This window comes from Urocampus carinirostris, chromosome 3 (genome assembly GCF_059441175.1).
Source record: "Urocampus carinirostris isolate Australia breed hairy pipefish chromosome 3, RoL_Ucar_1.0, whole genome shotgun sequence".
Taxonomy (NCBI): Eukaryota; Metazoa; Chordata; class Actinopteri; order Syngnathiformes; family Syngnathidae; genus Urocampus; species Urocampus carinirostris.
Genome location: NC_142351.1, coordinates 16,554,182 through 16,568,132, shown reverse-complemented (window position 1 = coordinate 16,568,132; position 13,951 = coordinate 16,554,182).

The window sequence follows — 13,951 nt, the reverse complement described above, 5'->3', positions numbered from 1 at the left end:
TTTCCGCACTATAAGGCGCACCTTAGAGCCTTTATTTTATTTTTTTTCAAAAGCTGACCGTGCGCCTTATATATGGATCAATATTAAGTCGCAAAGTCATGCAACTAAGGCAAGCAGCCGCCGACTAGATTTTCCCCCGAAGGCGAAGTAGTCCGCGGTGTATGCTGGGATTTATATACCGGCGTTTCATTTCCTAATTAATGTGTCAATCATCATTTGAATCAGTCTCTATTGGCTAAAGTTATTCGGAGGTAAAGGGGGCGGATCCTTTTTATCATTTACAAGGGGGTGAAACAAAGCATGCAATTGGCCGAAAAAGATGAATGTGAATCACACGTTGGGTTGCACTACGGCATAGGGAAAACATTTTTTACTATTCTGTATTTGTAAATATTTTACTCTCCTGGAATTACTACACTCACGGTTGTAAGAAGACCATGGTTAACGTATCATTAATGAACGTGAAGGCTGCAAGAGAACTTAGGTGAGCTATGCGGCTTTATATTTTCCCGGTATCTTGATGTTTCTGTGATGAGTCTATTTTTAAACTAAATTCAATTCAAAGTGTTTATTGTCATATGCACAGTAAAGAACCCCGTTTCCCTGCACAATAACATTCTTACTTTGCTGTCCACACAGTTGCCAGCAAAAAATAAAATGGAAACTAAGAAATGTTTGGCATTTCTTGAATCCCAAGACTTTAACCTTGCGAATGATATTTGGAACGATGCATTTGAGTGATTGGTGACATCGTACAGACACTGTTTCCGTACATGTCTGAGACACGTATTTGCTTCTTTGCAAGCTTTCGGAATGTTAAGGGGGTAATAAGTTTGACTGAACTATCTGATTGTTTTGTCGACGTTCCCATTGTAGCGCCTTATAATCCGGTGCGCCTTATGTATAGAAAATATAGGACCAAAAACTATTTTTTGGGGGTGCGCCCTATAACCCGGTGCGCCTTATAGTTCGGAAAATACGGTAAATGTTTTCTGACTTTGTCTTTTGCTTTTCTAATAGACTGGTTAGGTTTTCAAACAATTGTGACACCACAAAATAGGTACTAAGTGGTGAGGCAAAGCACTTATGAACAGTTAAAAACTGTTTGTAATGAAATGATTGACCGCATGTTGCTTCACACCAAAAGTCAAAATTAACAAAATAAGTTCTGTGCTTTACCAGATGTGAAACGAGCCATGCAAAGATGAGGGTTGTAAAAACACATGGACGGCATTTGTCTGTTTGCTACCACGAGGAAAAGCCAGGTGGTTCACATCCACACTTAAGAGAATTATCTTACGTTAAACTAGTCTACATCTATATGTCAAAAAGGGAAGGAAAGGTAAGACAAAAGTTTGCCTCTGATGGGCTGCATTGGTTGAAAAAAACTGCACGGAGGCCGAGCCGGAAGAGAAAAAGTAGCTGATTGATGTATTTAACTTTTTTTTAATATGCCGATAGAGGGTCTTAAATCCGATTCCTTGAGGAAAATAAACAACAAGCCAATCCATGTTTTTCTTGTTTGCATTTACCTGCTCATGTTGTGTTTCAATGTCTATTGGTTTACAGTAAGACCTCGGTTATCGCGGTTAATGGGGACCAAAACCACCCGCGATAAGTGAAAATACGCAAAGTAGCGGCGCACCTTCAAAAAAAAATAATAGAAAATTTGTAATTTTGGATTTTGTACCGGAGTCGGATTTGGGCACAACACCGGCGCCCGGCGTCTCCCGCTCAGGCCGCGATGGCTCTACATGGCGCTACACGGCCCTCGATGGCTCCGGCCGACGGACGGGCAGCCGCGGGGGAAAGGGGTAGGGGGGACCTGCGGGGTTAGGGGGCGGTGAAGCGGAAGCCGCACCAAAACCACGCGCCGGTAACGAGAACGGCGCACCGTGCTAGGGTCGTCGGCCGAGGGGGATCCCCGCAAAAAGTGAAAATCTGCAAAGTAGCGACGCCCCTTCAAAAAAAAAAAAAAAAATTTTACCATTACAGACCGCGAAGCTCTGAATCCGCGAACGTCGAACCGCGAAGTAACGAGGTCCCACTGTATAAAGAGCACATTTTATCCGATTGGTTTTGAAACACACAAAATAAACAAATAAACATGTTAATTGTCACGACCAGCACAAAGGGTAGACCCAATTTCGTAACGTTTCTCACAAGTTTATTAAGTCGAAATAGGAAGGGCAACGCCCGCGATCCGGTGCTCGCTATCAGATTGTGATCCGAAAACGGAAGTGGATCTTCCGTAGCGGGCGATGGCGGTGTTAGGGACAGAAAAACAGGTCGTAAGCCGGGACGGGAGAGCAGATGTGGTCGGGATCAAAAATAGATCAGAAGCCGGGACGGGAGAGCAGACGTGGTCGGGATCAAAAACGGGTCGTAAGCCGGTACGGGAGAGCAGACATGGTCGGGATCAAAAAACAGGTCGTAGCCGGAGACAGACGGGGAGATCAGGAATGGACAGGTGGAAAAACGGGACAGGCGGGAGTCAGGGTCAAAATAGGCTTGCCTTGTATCAACAGAGGATCGCAGACGGACTGACAAAAGGAGAGTGACAGGACTGGGTTTAAAAAGGGACAGGGAGCCAATCAGATAGCCCGCAGCGGCTGGCGCCAAATGAGCAGGCACAGGTGATCCCAATCTTTAATCATGACATTCATGGACAAACAAGAACTTTAATCAGGAGTAATAGCAAAGCAGTATCTCCCTTAAAACCTCAGTGCAATAATGCTACTTTATAAATGTTTCATGGCATGAAATGTCATATCATGATAAATAAGATTGATTTTAGAAAAAGCATTCCCAGCTATTTGAATATTGCCTCTTGAGCACAATGAAAAATGTAGTTTTTATAGGGGTACACAAAGAGACCTAGGCCAAGAAATCCATGGGGTATCCGATCGCATTACCTTAAATGGTAAATGGTCTGCATTTATATAGCGCTTTTCAAGTCAATGAAGACCTCCCAAAGCGCTTTACAATGTGTTTCACACTTGCCCATTCACACACACACTCACACCAATAGCGGCCATGAAGCCATGCAAGGCGCCGACCTGCTTATTGCGGGCATTAGGGATTCAGTGTCTTGCCCAAGGACACTTTAACATATAACACGGTGATCTCTTGATCCCAAGACGAGCGCTCTGCCTCCTGAGCTAATGCCGCCAAAAAAAAGAGTTATATTTTAAATAATATTACATCAGTTTCCACAAATGTTTTGTTTGGTAAATGGTAGTCAGCATGTACAGCTACAGTGGATTGTTTGGAGTAGCGCATTTCTTTGGGGACATATCTTATACTTCAGGTCATTGATGAGAAGCGGCTCTTTTTATTTAGGCTTATCTCAGCATCGTCTCGGAAGGCCGGATCAAATCCGTTGGCATACCTGACACGGCCTGTAGGCCGTAGTTTGGAGAATCCCTTGTCTTAATGAACACATGGAATTTTTGTTCAGTGACCAGGCTACAAACTCAAATTAGAAATCATGTTTTCCCTTTAAAATGAATGGAAAGGCTTCAGATCAATTACGGTTTTTAGTCAGTGTCCCCGCTACTTAAAAAAATAGACCTAGGAAGTAGGTCAGCCAACAGCATAATAGCTTGCCTTCATGTAGGTTTTAGATCAAGGCATGGTGTAATAATAGCCTGCAGTCTGTACAGCCCCTTTGAGACTTCTTGTGATTAGGGGCTATACAAATAAACATTACCTGAACTGTGCTCTAAATCAAACAATAAAAACACAGTGAATGTAAATAATTCAACACTTGTGCATTGAGAGTTCATGGATTTATTAAAGGACCTTTGTGCGGGCATTATTTTTCTACTCGAGTCTATTGAATCATATATGGAGATACTACAAGGTTACTTGATTGTACATAACAAAAGATGACCAAATGCCAGAAAAATTTCAATGGATCGTAAAAGAAGGCAAAGCATCGTCGGTAAGGTCAGTACAACATTTGTGTTTTGTGGTTACAGTTTACACCGCAAGATCAATGCTAGCTAGCATTGCTGGGCCATCCTTTGTGTTTCATGCAGCATTAGGCCAGCAGAGATTTCGTATGGCAGAAATAGCTGAATGTTCAGCTGTACAGTCGCATACAACTATATTATTAACAATGTGAACAAAAAAATACCCCCCTCCCCTCCTGGGTGTTTAAAGTTTGTTCTGTTGGTTTTCATCATAACATATCTCAACACTGGACATACATTACTTAATGAGCTTATATATAAAGGATTTTTTAGCAATTTACAGCCAAAACAGGGTCTGTTGGTGTACCACCTTGACCGTAAACTGGAGGTGGGACTGGACCGATTGACTCCTAATACTGGAATTACGTGGTTTGTGAATGCACTATACTCAACTCTCAGATTGTCTGAATTAGGACGCTGCAGATAAATTTTGCATGATCAGAATGTTATGATCCGAGCCATATGTACTCATTAAAAGAGCCATCTATGGCTTGTGAGCCATAGGTTCCTGACCCCTGATCTGTGAAATTGGATTTCAGATCTTTGACAGCAAAACCAAGCTAAGATTTAGCATAAGATTAACAACCGTAGATTTTTGATCGATTGAATATGGAACATGTAAATGCAATCAAAATATATACAATTAAAGAAACAGAAACATATTTTACAGTCTTCATTCGGCGCAGTCTGCTATTTCAAACAGCGGTGGGGAGACAATAAACATGATCCAAAGACATCTTGCTGCCTTCTTACACAAATATGGAAAGTGCTGTTGTAATACTTGTTGGATTCCTGGGTAACTAGGAGAGTCTGAAAAAGAAATGAGCAGTTCCTCCAAAGATTTTATTACGGAATATTCCGGGAACAAATAGACTTGTCTATCTCTCTTGTACAAAAAATGACGACCCATAAGATGATTGGAAACATTAAAAAATAAAGGGGCCCCACAGTTGAATAGAGTATTGTTTTACTAATAAGATTCTTTATCCATGGGAAAATCTTGCTCAAGCCGCTCAACCTTTGCCTGAAGAAATCAATTGTATTTGTTTAACAGGGACGAGAGGTAGACCTTGCTTGATAGAAGAAGAATAGAATATACCTTTATTGTCATTGTTACAAAATGAGTTAACATATTGTGACAAGGAAATTGGGCATGACACTCCAGTTTCACACATTCACAGTGAGGTAAAAATAACCAAGAAGATAAAGGAACAGAGAAGATAAGGTTATAAAACAAGGAGGATAAGGTTATGGTTATAATTTACACAATATTTACACAAGAAATGTCGGCATGTAGGATGTTACATACAGTTTGGTATCGTAAGGGTTTATGCAATATGCATTTGGTGCAAAAATAGTCATCAGAGTGCAAAAAATAGTCAACATATGCATTTGGTGCAAAAAATAGTCATCACAGTGCAAAAAAAAAATAGTCAACATTGTGCAAGGTGAGCAGTAAACACAGTGCAGTCAACATGTGCAAGAAACATAGACATGAGTACCATTTTACGTTCGTATGAGGTTGTGTTTTTGCAAGAGTTTTTCAGTTTTTTGTGCGGTGTGTGTTTTGGGTGGTAATGGCTCTGGGGAAGAAACTGTCTCTGAGTCTGTTTGTTTTTGTTTTGTGTGACCTGTAGCGCTTGCCGGAAGGCAGCAGGTCGAAGAGGTGGTGGCCGGGGTGAGAAAAGTCCTTGATGATGTTTTCTGCTCTGCTGAGGTAGCGAGAGCAGGCAATGTCCTCCAGACTGAGCAGAGAGCAACCAACGATTTTCTGGGCTGTTTTGATGACCCTCTGGAGCGTTTTCCTGTCTGCTGCTGTGCACCCAGCATACCACATTGTAATGCAGTACGTTAGAATGCTCTCCACCGTGGCTTTGTAAAAGGACACCTGCAGCTGCTGTTTTAGATGTTTTTTTCCTGAGCACTCTCACGAAATGCAGTCGCTGCTAGGCCTTCCCTACCACCGCTCTGGTGTTTGCAGACCAGGAGAGGTCGTCGGAGATGTGCACACCCAGAAATTTGAAGGAGTGGACTCTCTACACAGTCTCCTTTTATGATGAGTGGTGCTGGATTCCTGCCATTCCTTCTGAAGTCCAGTATCAGTTCTTTTGTTTTTGTGGTGTTAAGTATGAGGTGGTTTTCCAAACACCACGTCTGCGCTGACATTCTTTGACTGATTACTCTCCTCATGAGCTGAAATCGATGTTACCTGTCTCTCATTGTGTATTACAGGTGATGGGCCCAAAAATGGCGCTTGAGGCCACTTTTGACTAGAAAATAAAACACAAATTAAGTTACATAAATAGAACTAAATAAATGTAGACATGAATGAAGAAATTATGCAATCATGACTAATTATAGGCAGTTTCATAGTTCAATATTACCACCTTGTCTTGGAACATCGATTCAAATTTCTCCACCGTAATTGTGGTTTTGGAAGAATAAGGATGGTAGTTAACAATTTCCGCAATTGTATCCACATCAGGACTACTGCAGCGTGAAATGCAGACTGGGGCTACTGGTTAGTTGAGCAAGTGATGTAAGATGGTGATGGAATATGCGCCAACTGCTATAGGTATGTTAGTGATAGACCATTGAGTGTTTTATATATTAACAAGAACCGACGGGTTTATTGAGTTGTCCCTAATGAAAGCCGATTTACAGATGATTTCTTTTTAAGTAGAAGACAGAGTTACAAGGAACATCAAGCCTCTGTAATAAACCCTTGCCTGCAGCTCAACAGATGACATCATCAAATTCAAACGCAGAAATGATGATTATTTTATATCAGTGTCTTCCAGGTGGAGGCAGTGAAAGCATTCTAAAGAAGAGGGCAATTGTGTTTGGATTTTGGATGGCAGCTTGTCGAAAGAAATATGAGACTGCTATTTTCCTCATCAAAATATTTATATCCAGTGTGCAATATTTGACCAGTGGAGTCCTCTGTTGTCTAATGCGAAGGAAAAGCAGTGCCAAATCAATGCGCAGAATCTGAATTCCAAACAAAAATGGCAGCAACTACTATGTATGGTTTCCACTATGTAAAAGAAATACAAATGTATCCAACTACAACCCTAACAAAAAGTATGGAATCACCAGTTGTGGGCAATCCATCACTCAGACATTTTATTCTGTAGAAAAAACTCAAATCACAAACATGAGACAATCATAAAGTAATTCCAAAGTGCATTCAGACACACTAAAATAAATATAGAATCACTCAATTCTGAGGGGGAAAAAATTGAATCATGGTCTATCATAAATCTTATTATGCTGAAATAAGCTTTATGGTAGAGTGCATAACAGTTTCAATACGAGCGATTTGAGTAGAAAAAGGCAAAATAAACATGTAACCTGCTCAAAAGTGATTTATATACGGTGTGCATTACCGTTCGATTACATTCACAACAAATACAAAGAAGGAATGGTTTAAGTTGTATTACATTCCCAACAAATGCAAGATGGTTTTGGTTCTATGTTTGCCATCACATTCCCGAAAAGTGATATAAAAGTGAGATAAAACGAGGTAAAAGTTGTGATAGTAGCTAGGGGATACAAATCTCGGTAGGGATGCATTTCTCGGCATAACACCGGTCCTGCAAAAATAAAAATTAGAGTTTTGTCATTTCTACCAGGCAACAAACGTTTGAAGAACTATATTAGTGACACGCATTCGATGTATTTCAGTCCACATTTCTATCAGTGCTCATTTTATATAGGTGACCCAATTTGTTTTTCTCTTCAAACAACGAACTGCAGAAAAGCCAACGTTCTGCAGGTCATTCACTTCATGTCGTCCTGTTGTCTTCAATGGCTCCGGTCAAGTACGCACCCGGCTACAAAGAGATCTAAAAACTGAGTTATAACCAACAGAACATTAATTTTGAATGTTAATATAAATCATAATATCTGTTTAGTGTCTCGTGGATGTGAACATTTTAAATTTGTATGTATTTGGTAAGTGAATCTCTAGATAGTTTTCCTTTCTTTACGGGTAATTCATATTATGTGAGGGCATGGAGTTTTCTGGGTTACCCGAAGGCACCACAGGCCAAACGTCTGGATTAAAACGATGTAAAGTACAATGCTGCCCTCTAGTGGGAAAGGTAAAAAGAGTGAAGACGCCATGCAATTGGTTGTTTTGTAATTCTCTTTCTTGTATTCCTCGTGTTACAACTGTGAGTGAGTGAGTGAGTGAGTGAGTGAGTGAGTGAGTGAGTGAGTGAGTGAGTGAGTGAGTGAGTGAGTGAGTGAGTGAGTGAGTGAGTGAGTGAGTGAGTGAGTGAGTGAGTGAGTGAGTCAGTGAGTCAGTGAGTCAGTGAGTGTGTTGTGCGGTCCCTTCTCAAGGTTTCTTCATTTTCTCATGTTGAGGTTTTTGAGTTTTTCCTTGCCCTCATGTTGGTTCCAGATCAGGGGATGGTGTAATAATAGTCTGAAAAATAGTCTGTGTAATAACCTGTGAAGCCCTTTGAGACTCTTTGTGATTAAGGGCTATACAAATAAAAATGACTTGACTTGACTTGACTTGCTGTATCCTTTCTTATCAGTACTTTTCCAGCAATGGTCTTCCACCCTTATCTTATCATACCACCTCGAAAATCTAGCTGTGCAGAGTTTTAACAAAAGTCTCATGTTCATTGAGATCCTTTCTTTTATCTTGTTAAGTGAGTTCCCGGTCGAGTTTCATTTTTAAGTGTTGCATAATCCAAGATGAAACAAATTTCGATGTCTTACAGGGTGGGAGACGCGCTTTCCATCGATTGTACCGGAGTGCACTTTGTTTTATCTATATTTTGAAACTTTGTAATACATGTCCTCAACTGCATTGCTCCTCTCCAGCTCTGTTTTTCCAAAGTCCCAATACTCGGCCTGGTCGAGGTAAAGAACCTGCGGCGAGACATCAGAAATGTCCCTTGCCTTTATTAGTTAATTCAAAATACAGCTAGCTTTCATTTGCTTATCTTAACCAAAACCGATAGGTATTCATAAATCAATTAATCCCAAAAACTTAAGTACCGTAACACAAAAATCCATATGATTCATTTTCTTACTATTGTCATTTTAGAATGCACTTGGACATCTAATCCGTTTTATCCTTCAGAAATAACAACATGCCAATTTGTTAGGATTTATTCTATGGCTTTTATTCTTTCAAGTCAAGTCATCTTTATTCGCTTATCCCTTAATCACAATAAGTCTCAAAGGGCAACACAGACTATCACACACTACAGACTATTATTACACCATCCCCTGATCTAAAACCTACATGAGGGCAAGGAAAAACTCAAAACCTCAGCATGAGGAAAGCGAAGAAACCTTGAGAAGGGTGATCCCCCTTCCAGGATGACTAGGCTGCAATGGATGTTGCAGTAATAAACGATATACAAATATTGTCAACATGAAATATAGGTCATTCACTGAGGTTGCAGATCGAATCTCAGCGGACAGAGCATTCCACAGCACCGGGGCCCGAATGGAGAACGCTCTCGAACCTGCAGATTTCTTCTTGGCTCTTGGGATTACTAGCAGACCAGCATTTTCAGAGTGAAGGCTCCGGACTGGAACATAGGGGGAAATTAAATCTGAGAGAGTAAGTCCATGCATGATTTTGTATCGTACCAACAGAACCTAAAAATCACATCTTTAGCTGAAAGGGAGACGATGCAGGTTAGCTAAAACCAGGCTCATGTGATCAAACTTTTTTGTCTTAGTTATAAGCCTCGCTGCAGCCTTTTGTACCAGAGGCAGGGTCTGCATACATTTAACCATTCATGCATTAATTTATGTTATTATACAATGGAATATTGGTGTATTTGATCATATCCAGAATTCAAGCAGGAAATACATTTTAATCATACCTTCCACCATTCATTCATTCTTTCATTTGATTATATAATGAAATGGCTAAGGTAATTAGTTTATTTAAAACTATACTGAATAGTAGCAACAAATAAATATGTATCATACATTTAGATATTCATTAATTTATGTTATTATAAAGTGGGAAATCAGTTTACTTAAAAATATACAGAATATTAGCAAAATAATAAACATTCATCATACATTTAACCATTTACACGTTCATTTACGTTATTATGTACTGGATGATTGGATTATTTGAAGATATATAGAATATTGATATCAAAATAGTCTCATTCATCCAGCAATTTAGAAAACATTTCTGACAAGGTTTGCAGAGTTTCGAATTCTCCTGTGCGGAGTTTTCACGTTCTCCCCGTGCCTGCGTGGGTTATCTCCCACATTCCAAAAACATGCATGTCAGGGTAATCGGCCGGTCCAGATTGTCCCTAGGTGTGAATGAGCAAGTGAGTTGTCCGTCTCTGTGTGTCAAGTTAATCCGTCGAGTTTGGGCTTGTATACTCGGGTTGGGTCGGGCTGAATCTTTTAGGCCCGATCTTACCGCTAGTTTAAATTACCAGCCTACCTGTGTTGAGTTTACATGTTCTCCCTGTGTCCGTTCTGGTTTCCTCTGGGCACTCCGGCTTCCTCCCACATTCCAAGAACATGCGTGGCAGGTCAATTGGTGACTCCCTAGTTATGAGTGAGCATATGAATGGTTGTCTGTCTCTGTGTGCCCAGCGACTGGCTTGCAACCAGTTCGGGGTTTCCCTTGCCCACTGCCCGAAGATAGCTGGGATGGGCTCCAGCACCCCCGCGACCCTACTGAGGATAAGCAGTGCAGATAGTGGATGGATGGGTGGGTTTGCAGAATCCCCTCTGTCAATCTATTTGGAAACAAATGAATCTTTTCTTTTAATCTAAAAAACAAGAATGATTTTTATTATTATTTAATAAAACATACTAATATACCAGTTTCTCTTCTGCATTTAATATTCATGTTTTTTTTATGAAATTATTTTTCCCATAATAGCTCAACTGCCTCATAGGTTCAGTGTTCTGTACTTGATTTGACTTGACTTGACTTTAAGTGCACATTGATCATTTATCTTGCTCTCATTTTTTCCTGTAAAGCTCAAATATCTATTCCTAACAATAGTATAAAAACAGGAGGGGAAAAAACAAAAGTGTCTTACATTTCATTTATTTTACTTTGATTCTTTTTGTCCCTCTGGTAGAAGAATGCACTACTTGCGATCTCCTCAGCCACTATGGAAGTTTAATTCACCCTGGTCATCCTGAAAGGGGGATACCACTTGTTAGGACCCTTCTCAAGGTTTCTCTTTTTCCTCACGCTGAGGTTTTGAGTTGTTCCTTGCCCGCATGTTGGTTTAAGATCAGGTAATTGTGTCATTGTAATCCTATGCAGTCCTTTGAGACATTTTTGTGATTAAGGGCTATATAAATAAAATTGACTTGACTTGACTTGGCTAAGGACCTCCCTGTGTGGAGTTTGCAGGTTCACCCCGTGCCTGCTTTGGTTTTCTCCCGCATTCCAAAAAAAGGAAGGTAGGTAGATTGGTGAGTTCAGATTGTCCCTATGTATAAGTGTATGTGAGGATGATTGTCTATGGTCTATGGCCTTGTAATGGCCTACAGCACCCCCATACCACTTATGAGGATAAAGCAGTGGGATACTCAATGAACATAGGATAGAAGTTACTTTTTATGGTCATTCTCTGTAACAATGCACACAGAACGAAATGTCGATACACCTGACCCGTACAGTTAAACTGTAGCGAGCCGATGCAGCCGCAGCCAAACAGGGCGCAGCCATTTTAGACCCAACTGCTGTGTTGGGAGTCATTAGGTGACCAAACCCCCCAATTCCAACCCTTAATGCCGAGCGCCAAGCAGGGAGGCAATGAGTACCAATGTTGTAAGTCCTAGGTATGACTCGGCCGAGGCTTGAACCAGCGACCTCCAAGTCTCAGAGCGGGCGCCCTACCATACTGTACTAATGTGCATGCCAGAGTGATTGTCTAATATAGTCCTGTATATATTGGTTGCAAGCATTCAATTAAAAAAGAATCTCCCAGAACAACCAACTGTTTTGAATTCACAGAGAACAAAGGTTACCAGGTAACAGAGACAGAACACGTAGATGAGGTGTGTACCTGTTTCAAAAAAGCTTTTTTTTAACTGAAGAAACGTAATCCAAGAAAAGTGTGGTCAGTTAGGAGTATGAGGTCAGGTCGTGAAGAGAACAAAACGTCCAGATTTTGGTTAGAATTTGCAAATATTTGACCAAAACTTCAGACAGTGATGTGTAAACTGATGAGAGGATGTTTGATCATTGATAGGTGAAAAAATAAATATCAGTTCACTCTTTTCATTTGTTTTTTTTTTGTCCCCCCTCTCTCAAAGTGGAGTGCTTAGTTTGAGGTGTCCTTAAAAAGTTGAAAGTGGATTTGTTTTTGTCTTATAAGTATGTGTTAAAAATGCCCAATTGAAATCAAAAAGCCTTTTCTTTTCCCACCAGATTATTTTATCTCACTTTCAGCCTCGGTGTTGCAGCCACAGAGCGCATTACGCTGAAGAAAAAGGGGCAGAGGAATGAGGCGATTTCACGAGTGTGCTCGTGCTTCTCTTTTATTCAAGGATGAAAATGGAGAAAGTAAGAAAAGGACTGTCCCAAATGCCAACCTCCACCCCAAAGAGATGAAAAAAGAAAGAGTTTCTTCGAGCGCGTCCAAGAAAGTCACCGTACTGGCACGCACGAACAGAGCCCACCCCTAGCCCAAGGCATAAGCAAACTAAGCGGCTGCTTAGGGACCCGCGACCACTAGGGGGCCCCAAAGGGTGGTTAACGTTTTTGGTGCCAACTCTCTCCCCATTGTCACTTTCGTGTGTCTACAACATAAAAACTACAGAAATACTACTAAAACACTTCAAAACTAAATACAGTGCTTAAAACAGGGGCCTCATTTACTATTTCGCTTTCATTCGAGAAAAAGTAGTATAGAAACACTACAAAAATACTGTGATCCAAATACTGCAGGAATATTACCCCAGAATTACTACAAAAATACAATTTTATTAAAATTAAAAAAATCCAAAAGAAATATCACACAAAAAATACTATGATGACTACAAAAAAATACAAAAATATTACTAAAACACTGCTTTGGAAATACATAAAAAAATGCTTCTACACAAATACTTCAAAAATACCACTTCATAGCGCTATAAAACAAAACACTACCAGAAACATGTCTAAAACTCTCCATGTGCAAAATGAATCAAAGCAGAACAAAACGTTGTTTGAGTTCCTTGTTAGAGCGCCAAGAAATATTCTAAAAGAAACCTTCAAAAGAGTATTTTCAGATGATCAGGGGAAGATGCACACACTATTTACTTTTGATTTGCTTCCAGGTCCTCTTTTGGCCAGGGAAGTTTGTTCTTTATGATCAATGAAATAAAAGAAAACAAAACATTAATGGATAAGAATTACAATTCCCTTTATTGTCATTGATAACAACATAGTGAACATTGTTTACTATAGGCGTAGCTGTCTGGGATAAACACCTAATAAAGGCCTAAAAGAGAAAAAAATGGCTTAAAAAAGTCATTTAAAAAGGCAAAAATATGTACAAGGTACTGCATGGATGTTGACCTAAGTTGCATAGGAACAGTCTAATGAAAAATTCATGCAGTGAAATTTAACAGCATATCTCACATTTTTCATAAGTTTCACATTTTACATGATAATGTTTGAAATGTTTCATGATAGGGTTCCCTATATCAAAACACAAATATGACTTTGAAAAAACATGATATGGATCGTCTGTCATGAGTTCATGTTTCGGTTGTAATCCATCCATTATCTGCACCACTTATCCTCATTGGGGTCGCGGGTGTGCTGGAGCCCATCCCAGCTATCTTCAGGCAGCCAGTCGCAGGGCACCCAGGAGACAGACATCTCACTTGCTCATTCACACCTAGGGACAATTTGGACCGGCCAATTAACCTGACATGCATGTATTTGGAATGTGGGAGCAAACCAAAGTTCCCGGAGGAAACCCATGCAAGCATGGGGAGAACATGCAAACTCC